This window comes from Pocillopora damicornis, chromosome 4, assembly GCF_964200805.1.
Source record: "Pocillopora damicornis chromosome 4, jaPocDami1.2, whole genome shotgun sequence".
In the NCBI taxonomy this organism is placed as follows: domain Eukaryota; kingdom Metazoa; phylum Cnidaria; class Anthozoa; order Scleractinia; family Pocilloporidae; genus Pocillopora; species Pocillopora damicornis.
Genome location: NC_142673.1, coordinates 16,322,143 through 16,333,003, shown reverse-complemented (window position 1 = coordinate 16,333,003; position 10,861 = coordinate 16,322,143). Strand labels below are relative to the sequence as shown.

The window sequence follows — 10,861 nt, the reverse complement described above, 5'->3', positions numbered from 1 at the left end:
TCTCCTGTAATGGTCGATATCAATAACAGCCGCTCATGAAGGGTAAAATTTTACACTGACACGGGGTCCTCTTGGACCACTGTTTTTCCGGGGGGGGGGGAATCAAATTGATTATTTTGCATGGGAAAAAGATCCTTTGGGATAAAATTGGAGAAACCGCTGTTAAATGGATTTCAGTCGCTAAAATAGGTGAACAATGAGCAAGAACATGGGTGAAATCGTCCTTTAGCTGTAATTCTAAACTTTGCGTTCAAAGTTTTCCTTGAAATATGCCAAAACATTCCACAGGACCTTAGATTTTTCAAAAGATCTCTGTATTTTCAATCCATTTATACCCGGGAAACCTCTCCAAAGTGTCTTGGCCAATGCATGTTCTGGCTCCCTTCTCGCACCCATCAGACAATGATCCATAAGATTAATAGGAAGCATCCGAAAATGGAGAAACCTCTGCAAGAATGGACTTCAGTCACCGATGGCTTAACAGTAGGCTTGAGCATAGGTGAACTCGTTATGTAGCTGTAATTCTTAATTGTTTGTTCAAAGGCGTACAACTGGAGTGAAAATCGTAAAAAAAGAGCACGGGATCTGCTCCGTGCAGTCGAACAGCGGACAGCGATCTATATTTATCTACTTTTAGAGTTTTAGTGTACCTATTGAAATTCATGGCACAGTAACACGCGCCATCGTCTAATAGGCTGAGTGTAGGGGAAGTTTTATCCATCGGCATGGTTACAGCGTGGAGAGAGTAAGGAAATAGAGATCGCTTCCTGGCCATTCCGTCAACCTCTAAGGAAAATATTGAGTAAGGAAACTCTAAACAGGAAATACTGAACCAAACAGTGAGAACAACTTGCCTAACCTCCTCTCAAAGAGTAGGTTAGTCTCAGTAGACTTATGTAAACAATGCATTATACGGTGGCTGAAAGTGTAGAATATGCACTACAGATACAAACTACCTTTACTTCCGATATCAAGTTCTGACGAAGTTGTTATATTGTAATATATTATAATATCTAGTAGTCAGTGAAATGTTTTGATGAAATCGATTGAAAATTTACCAAAAGCAACACTTATAACATCTGTTCATACGAAGCATGTGTCAAGTTTTTAACACGTTGGTAGCCGATTTCTCCGGCTATTGACATGTTGCTGTTCTGTGGACACAATCGACGCGGAACCGAGAGAAGCAAGCTCAGGATATTTGAAATTGATTTATTAATTATATGATATCAAACTCCAGGTAAAAGCATTTATTCTTTTCATCCAAAATTTTTCTGCCCAAATATTACTTTGGGATACAAAACAAAACCATATGGCACAACGTACGGCACAAGCTATCAGCGGTCTTCTCTTTTGTGCGGACCTTTGTGAGAACAGTATAACATCGAACTGGATCTAAATTTAAGCGATTATTTCTTCACTTCAGAAGCTTAAAACCTTCATTTCTCCCTCAGCTTCCTGACATGGAGAGTTTATATTCTGATTTTGGAAAAAATTCAGCTCTGCAGCGATGTTAAATGGGTGATTCACCGCGAAATGTGGCCAATTCCGGCATTTGTTTTGATACCACGAATCACGATGGATGCCGCCAACTTTTCGAAGGCAATACCTAGCTATTTGTTGAAGTTATCATGGATTTCACCAATTTGGTTATTAGAAAAATTCTGAAGTGAGCCATGAAGCCGGGCTGCAAAGCGGGTAAGCTGTATTTATGACGAAATCTGCTCCAGTGGTTCGATTTTGGTGTAGGCGAAAAAATCGCGAATGCTCGTACATGTGCTGATTCAAACGGTCATAACTTTTGAAAAATCGAAAACTTACAGGGGTTTTTGCATATTTTTGCCTATAAAGGTCTAAACTTAACGGCTGTGTAGGATAGAATCGTCAACCAGGTCCCAAATCCCAAAACTTAGCGTCTAAATCAAGGTTATTTAGTCGGCCATCGGCCGATGGCGATTTCTAGTGGTCAGAATATGCTAAAATTCGCCTTTTCAAATTTGTTGAGAGGGCAAATTCTAACTTTCTTAGCAAACTAGAAAGGTTTTTAAGCAATCTGATATAAATTCTGTGGCTTAACTATGCGAATCAAATATTTTACAACGTTACAAAATATGCCTATTTTTCAATTTTCGAGACGTTGCGACGGTCCCTACGGACTGGGAAATAATTATGGCCCGTAATGCAGTCAGAAAATTATTTCGAATCAAACCAAATCTATTAGTTCTTTCCTAGGTAAAGTCTTTCTGTTAACAGAGTTTCAGGAAAAATTATTTTTGACGCAAAATTGACCGGGTGGAAATAAGAGAGACAGCCTCTTAAATGGAGACCACGTGTGACATTCAAATCAAGTGTCAAAGGCCAAATAACACTGCTTGAAGTGTATTTTTTTCTCTTAATTTCTACTTCCTAATATTTTTTAGTTGCAAAGTAAGCTGGTATTCTTACTATAGTTTCTGTATCATAATTAAAGTAACTGGGAATATGTTTTGTATTACTTCCACTGGATGGGATGCTTGTCCATTGCAGGCCATTCACCCTACCCCCCTAAATAATTCATCAGTTACTTGTGATTATGTCGACTCCTGGATGTAGAGAGTTAGAGCCCAAACCATAACGCAATAACCTGGCCAGGTCATAAACCTGGAAACCTTAACCCAGAGTCTAGCATTCTGAAATTATATAAGTGTGCTCATCTAACCCACATCATTTGAGGCCACTCTGAAATTTCGAATTTTGAATTTATCTTTTTTCAACATATGATTCAAGGTAGTGGACCTGATTCTTATATTTAGAATAAGAATTTTTTTCTTTTTTGAACAAGGCCACAGAATTAAGAAAAAAGATATTTTGCCAGTTAACCTCATTAATTAGTTTTTTCTTTAAATTAAAAAAAAGTTTTTTAATTTTTTAATCAAGAAATTTAACACAAGGAAGCAGGCCCTTGCCATCAGAATTGACTGAATTTTTGAAAAGTGGGTTTCCTGACCCTCAAAAGTCCAGGGACAGGGTTTTTGTTAAGATTTTTAGTAACAGGGACCTTTTCCAAAGTAAGAGGGACCAAAATGGCGGCTCTGCCGCCATTTCTTGTCACGTAGGGAAAATTTGAAAATTTTAGGCCCAAATGGGTGCATTTGAGGCTACTTTTGCACACTTTCTGTTCTTATATTGGCTGATATAATATGGCATTTGTTACTATGAAACATGCAACTTGTAGTACGGATTACATACCAAAATGCTTAAGAAATATATGACAACTTTGGCTTTTTCACAATTTAATATTTATTTTCAAAGTTGTAAAGTTCACATGGTATAAATCTATGATATGTTATAGTATGGAGATGTTTGGTATTGACTGTCCGTTGTTGTGAGCCCGCGTAGTATGCAGCGGTAATGTTACCATGTGCTCTTAACAATATAATCTTGCTGTTGACTCGCCATCTTGTGTGCGTGTACACTCTTCTAAACCCCCAAAAACATAACATATCTGGCGACGAGGACGGGATCATGCCAAACTTAGGCAAAATAGAAGAGTTCGATCCAACCTCCACCAATATCAATCGTTATTTGGAGCGTTTGGAGCAATATTTTATCGCGAACGGCGTTCCAGCGGATACAGGCGAACGATTCAAACGCAGAGCAACCCTGATCTCTGTCATCGGTTCCAAAGCTTACGACGTCCTTTCGGACCTGTGCTCACCAGAAGCTCCTTCCGAGAAAACTTACGGTGATCTCGCAACCATTCTCAAGGACCACTTTGCTCCGAAGAAACTTCTTATCGCAGAACGATACCGGTTTCACAACTGCATTCAACTCGAAGGAGAAAGCGTTTCCACTTTCACCGCTAAGCTCAAACACCTCGCTTCTACCTGCAACTTCGGCACACATCTAAATGAAGCTCTACGTGATCGCTTGGTCTGTGGACTTCGCAACAAGGAAATACAGAAAAAGTTGTTAACCGAAGAACACAACTTTGACGAAGCTCTCAAAAAGGCGCTCGGCGCTGAGGCTGCCGAGACAGATGTCGCTGCATTCTCTCGAAAAGACGCCACTCCGGTAAACAAGCTCGATTCTGTTGGCCGTCAGACATATCGTCCGCGTAGAACACGCAGGCCTCCGTGCGAGGGCCGAGGCAAAAAGCCACTTAACCAGAATCAAAACAACAGCACTTCTGAATGTCTTAGTTGCGGCAAAACAGGCCACGCACGTTCCCAGTGCAAATACAGGAACTATACCTGCCATTCCTGTGGGCGATCGGGTCATATCACAGATGCATGCAAGTCTAAATCTCAGAAGATCCACACGGTTGAAGAGCCAGAAGCGTCACAACTCGACCCCACTTCAAATCCATTTCCTCTCTCGATCTTCAGCATCAATGCACAGAACAATGGCATAGAAGTACCCGTTGAATTGAACGGAACCCAAATCTTAATGGAATTGGACACCGGCGCTGGAGTTTCAATTATCTCCCAGGAGACTTACAACAGGCATTTCAAGGAGACCAAGCTCCAACCCTCTGATACACGCCTGCACACCTACACAGGGGACCCAGTCCAAGTCTCTGGTCAGTTCTTAGTGCAACTCAAGTATCAAAGTCAGCGTGTCACTGTGCCACTCCTTGTAGTTAAAGGCTCTGGACCATCACTCTTTGGAAGAAATTGGCTCTCTCGTGTCAACCTGGATTGGAAGAAAATATGTAGCATCCATGTCTCAGACCCAGGCCTCACACCGGAGGTCAAGTCACAATTGCACAACACAGTCCAGCGTCACTCTAATGTCTTCAAGCCTGGCCTTGGTACCATTCAGGGAATCACAGCTAAATTGGAGATGAAGCCGGATGCCCAGCCAAAGTTCTGCAAGGCCCGCCCAGTACCTTACGCTCTCCAGGAAGCAGTAGATGCAGAGTACCACCGACTCGAATCCGAAGGTATTGTGGAAAAGGTGGAATTCAGTGAATGGGCAACACCCATGGTTCATGTTCCCAAGGCGGATGGCACCACACGGTCATGTGGAGACTATGCTGTTACGGTCAACCCCCAACTCAATGTCCCTCAGTATCCAATTCCCCTGCCTGAGGATGTATTTGTCAAGTTGCGAGGCGGAAAACGATTCACCAAGCTTGATTTAAAGAATGCTTATCAGCAACTCCCATTGGATCTTGACAGTCAGCAGTTCGTAACCATCAACACACATCGTGGTCTATATCGGTACAAAAGGCTACCGTTTGGTATTGCCTCATCCCCAGCAATTTTTCAGCGGACCATGGACATCATTCTTCAAGGTCTTGAGCATGTCGCAGCCATTCAAGATGACATTCTGATCACGGGCAAGGATGATGAGCAGCATATCCAGAATCTGAACACTGTTCTCAGTCGCTTAGACAGTTACGGCTTGCGACTCCAGCTCAACAAGTGCAAGTTCATGCAGCAGTCAGTAACCTATATGGGCTGCGTCATTTCTGCTGAAGGAATTTCCCCAACGGAGGATAAAGTTGAAGCCATAAAGAAAGCACCACGCCCTGAAAACTGCACCCAATTAAGAGCCTTCCTGGGAATGATAAACTACCACGGGAAGTTCATCCGCAATCTGAGCTCAATTCTTCAGCCACTTAATCAGCTCCTTCAGAAAGATCAAGAGTTCCGGTGGTCCCCCCAATGCGAGGAGGCCTTCAGCAATGCAAAAGAATCTCTCTCTTCCTCCCATGTGCTGGTGCATTACAATCCTAGTCTCCCTGTGATTCTTGAAAGCGACGCAAGCCAATATGGTATAGGGGCTGTCATACTTCACCGTTTCCCCAACGGAGACGAGAGACCAATCGCATATGCCTCAAGGTCCTTAAATTCATCTGAGAAGAATTACAGTCAAATAGAGAAGGAGGGCCTAGCCATCATTTTTGGCGTGACCAAGTACTACATGTACCTATTTGGGCGCAAGTTCACACTTCGAACTGATCACAAACCTTTGCTAAAGATCTTTGCACCAGACTCTGCCACACCTGTCTTGGCAGCAGCGCGTCTTCAGCGTTGGTCCCTGCTCCTCTCGTCGTACCAGTACGAAATTGAATTCAAGCCTTCTGCTGCAGTAGCCAGCTCCGATGCCCTGTCCAGACTACCCCTGCAGTACAGGAAGGATGCCAGTGTCGAGGACAAAATCTTCCAGGTCTCGGCAGTGCAATTACGTAAACACCCTGTTTCTGTCTTAGAAATTGCAGGCCAAACTGCTAGAAATCCAGTCCTAGCTAAGGCTCTCGCGATGACCCAAAATGGTTGGCCTGCCTTTTTCAAAATAAACTCCACTCCTGAGCTCAAGCCATTCTTCCTCCGCAAGGATGAGCTATCTGTCGAGCAAGGCTGTCTGATATGGGGCCTGCGAACCGTCATACCTCCCTCCTTGCAGGAGCAGATTTTAAGTGAGCTACACAAGGCGCACCCAGGAGTCGCACGCATGAAGGCAGCTGCCCGCAGTCATGTATGGTGGCCTGGGATAGACAGCGACATCGAGGAGAGAGCACGTAGGTGCAAGCAGTGTTTCCAAACCAGAAGGGCGCCGCAAGCAGCACCACTTTCTCCTTGGTCATGGCCTACAGCTCCTTGGCAGCGCATCCATGTAGACTTTGCCACCCACCAGTCCAACCACTATCTCATTATGGTTGATGCTCACTCAAAGTGGCCAGAAGTGATTGGTCCCATGAAAACCACCACCGCTGAAGCAACAGCCAATGCGATGCGCAACATTTTTGCAAGATACGGCCTTCCAAAGCAAATCGTTAGTGACAACGGCCCACCTTTTCAGTCTGCTGAGTACGAGGAATTCTTGAGACAAAATGGCATCCAGAAGATATTGGTTTCCCCGTATCATCCATCTTCAAATGGTCTAGCTGAGCGGTTTGTGCAAACCTTCAAGCGCTCTCTAGAATCCTCATCATCTGATCCATCCTGCACACTGCAGCAGAGAATTCAGAACTTCCTTTTGTCTTACAGAAGCACCCAGCACGCCACAACTGGCTCGTCCCCAGCCATACTGTTTCTACAAAGAGAATTGCGCACACGTCTCTCTCTAGTGAGACCGGACCTCGCCACTCATGTTTCCCACCAGCAAGTAAGGATAAAGATGCACTATGACAAGCATTCTAAATTCCGAGAAATTGCTGTTGGCGACACAGTCCTTGCACGCGACCACTCGTCAGGGCAAAAGTGGCAGCCTGGAACCGTCGTACAACGCCCCTCTTCACACTCTTGCCAAGTTCACCTTGATGATGGGCGAGTTTGGAGGCGACATGTGGATGACGTCTTGCAGAACAACTCCCACTCTACAACAGCTGAATCTGGTGTACCATCTTTGGAGACGGCAACCCCAATTGTTCCAGAACCCAAACCGGTTAGCTCACCTGAAACCAGTTCACATCCACCTGATAACTAAGCTCAATCGGAGACAACTCCTGCCTCCACAAGTCCTATGCTGCGTCGATCATCCCGCTCTCACAGACTTCCCCAGAGATTGATTGAGGAGATGTGAACTGAACATTATTAATGAACAGTTGTTGTTGTTACTGACTGATAATTAGTTAGCTAATGAACTCACAGATTGCTTAATTCTAGGGACACTGAAATGGAGACTTGTTAGCACTGAGTATTTGTTTGTTTTTCTTATGAGAGAGCTATTCTTAACAATTCTCCAGGGGGAGGTGTTATAGTATGGAGATGTTTGGTATTGACTGTCCGTTGTTGTGAGCCCGCGTAGTATGCAGCGGTAATGTTACCATGTGCTCTTAACAATATAATCTTGCTGTTGACTCGCCATCTTGTGTGCGTGTACACTCTTCTAAACCCCCAAAAACATAACATGATACTCCTATATAAAACACATACTTTTCAGCTTCAATAATCCATAATGTATCTTTCTGCAGTCAGGATGCTCTTCATATGTCAAGAACTGGTGTTTTCTTTTTTTAAATTCACAAGTAAAAAAAGTTTCCTTGATAATTTATTTCTTCTTTTAAAATAATCATTTTTTGGGTCAGAGCAATGAATTATCTATACTTGATACTTTATAGCTAATCAGAGAAATAGTCTGATTCATAGTCAGAATCTTCCATGTTGTGGCTTTTCTCATCGCATTCAAGCTGGAGAGCAGCAACATACGCGCCGACATTTAGCTCACTCTTGATGCTTGATTTCTAAATTTTACACACGTGAATATATTAAAATGGTGTTGAATGAAAAACAACTGGAGAACAACAGAACATACCATGCCCATCTTAACTTGTTAGACCAGGAAAGGTAAAAGCTTAAGGCAAATTAAAAACCCTTGCGGGTAATTTAAAGCAACGTCAGGCTAAATATAGCAACGCAATGTTATCGATATTATGATCTCGCCGAAGCGGCAGGTACTGTACATACAAACTAATTACATTATAACTACAAAGAAAAAAGCTTACCTCTGAATGAAGTACTGATTAATTTTCCGCTTCATTTGGTACTGTGCAAGGCCGCCAAAGTAGATATGTCACGTAACGTTGTCACAAAGATGAGAATTGCTGTTTGACTGTTTTCTCTCGAGAGCAAATGCTAGACTGAACTGCAGCGATGGAACAAGCTGAATTTTTGCCGTTGTCTGTCGCAACACCATGAGAAACCGCGACGGAAATACGCATTTTTTTTTTTCTCGCGAGGCTTCCAGGTTTTGTAACACTATTTATTTTTGACACATTTACTTACGAATGGAGGTTATTCGATACCCCGAGACGAACTTTGAGAGTGCCGATAAATGCGTTTGTTTTGTTTCATAACGTCTCAAGTCACGAACTCCAAATTAGCTGCACGTGCACAAAATTTATCACAAAGAAACATACCCAAAAGCAGAGAAATAATACAAAATTTTATTTATTTTACCGTAATTTACGTTCAAATTTAAAATTGTCGGCTGACCATAGTCTCCACAGGAGTTTTAGTACAAACTTAGCGTGAAAATAGCCGGGACAAAAATTAAAATAGCCGAGTAAAGGTCCCGGTGTCCCGGCCCTAACAAAAACCCTGCAGGGAGGGAAATGGTGGGGAATTTCTTTTTAGGCACAGTTGGATAAAAAGCCTGCATACAGTTACTTCTGCAAATAAATGCTAGATAGCTTGTACAGTGCTTGAAATTTTAAATAGTACTTTGTCCAAATGACTCTCGAAACTAGATTGAGCAGGAGGTATTCAGCAAGCTCTGCATTGTGGAAGGTTATGAAACTTGGTAATTGCTTTCCTATTTTCATAAACACAGTTTCATAAAATGCATTGAATACTGTGTTTCAATGTGATTGTTCCATTATCTGGGAGTGTGTCTGGGGCAAAAAAGCCAAAACCAAGGTGTTTATACTAGTGGTATTATTTGTGCCCTTCCCTTTTGCAGTCACCTGACATGCTTATTCCTGTCCATCTTACAAATTCAGAAAAAGTGAGCCCTGTTCTGTAGGCAAGGCTAATGGAGGAATAATTTCTAGTAGAGTTATTGTATCAGAAAGTGACACTAACAGTAAGCATGTTTTGCTGCTGAATGCAGATGATGTTAATTTGTTTTACTTGTAGATATATTTCTCCACCACTGTCAAAAAATTGCTGGTGCAAACAAGAATTAGAGAGCCTGGTAAGAGATTATTTTTTGAGTAAATGTGATGCTCCACAGGAATTTGAAGCCTCAAATTCCAAGGTAATAGCTTAGTTGGCTCGTTTCTTTTAGAGTTTCTTTTAGTGTGTTTAATATCATGCCTATGTGTAGCATGCAGTGGGTGATCAGGAGTAATTGCTAAGTGACTATGCAAATTCAACAGTGTCAAAAAAAAACATAAAATTTTGGGAGGAACATCTAAGAAAGAGGGTAATCTGGTATTATCAACTAAGTTGATAATGTAAATTGGCCACTGCAAAGAGTTTAAAAGGTAAACTCTTTATGGTGGCCAATTTATGATAATATCAAATAACCCTGTCACTCTCTACCACCAATGCAGCACCACAGTTTCTTTAGAAACTTACCCTCTCTATTCATTCATCTAAGAAAGAGTTATCTTTTTCATAATAATTACAAATTAAAGTTAACACCTCCGAACATTAATGTTAATCTTATCAATTATTGTGGTTCTAAGTTCTTGCTGTTGTGCTCCAGTCATATATTTAATGAGTTTTTTTGGTCATCTTGACTCAAATTTTAGATATTCCTCTTCTTCTCCTTCCTCTTTGTTTATATCTCTGTTTGATATGATAAAACCTTTACAACAGGTTAAAAATGGTATGAACACTGCCATAGGTGTTAGGGAATCCATTGCCCATCCAGCAGGGCAGGGGTTAATCACAATTCAATAAAAGTTAGGTCAATTGATCTAAGGGTAAGGTGAAATTTGCATTTTCTTTCACCCAAGTCATAGGAGAAAGTCTATTTGGAGAGTAGCTTTAAGGATTGGTGTTTAATTTTCTCCAATTTTGAGGGTTCGTGCCTAATTAATGGTTGATGTTTATCAGGAAGATATTTCCTTTGCTGTACGAGTTTAAATCAAATCAAGTTGTTTTGTTTTTATTTATCAATTATCATTTATATTCAGAACTTCTCAGTCTTTTTCTGATTTAGTTAAGTGAAACAAAATTCTAGGACCCCTGCAATATGTATGAAATAAGAGCCACCTGGGATTTACTGAACCTGAACACGAGTACTTGCCTCACACCCTCTTGCTTAATAAACTGAGTGGAGTCCAATTTGGTTTGAAATCATATGGGTCACTTAAAAATCAAACAAGCATGCAAAGCAAGTTTTATTTGAAATCTCAAAGGAGTCTTGAAGTTGAATTACGAAGTTGAACTACCACTTTATTACATCCATTTTGAAATCACAA

The 10,861-nt window shown here is 41.7% G+C and overlaps 1 protein-coding gene across 1 annotated transcript in view; it reads left to right on the top strand.

Annotated features, from left to right (window-relative positions):
* Positions 1–2,309: 2,309 nt before the first annotated feature.
* LOC149047015 (low-density lipoprotein receptor-related protein 4-like) overlaps positions 2,310–10,861 on the top strand; it is a 41,203-nt gene continuing 32,651 nt past the window's right edge. Inside the window, exons 1-2 of the mRNA XM_089203309.1 lie at positions 2,310–2,377; positions 9,567–9,624. The gene's annotated coding sequence lies outside the window, so the exon portion shown is untranslated. The remainder of the gene's footprint in view (positions 2,378–9,566; positions 9,625–10,861) is intronic.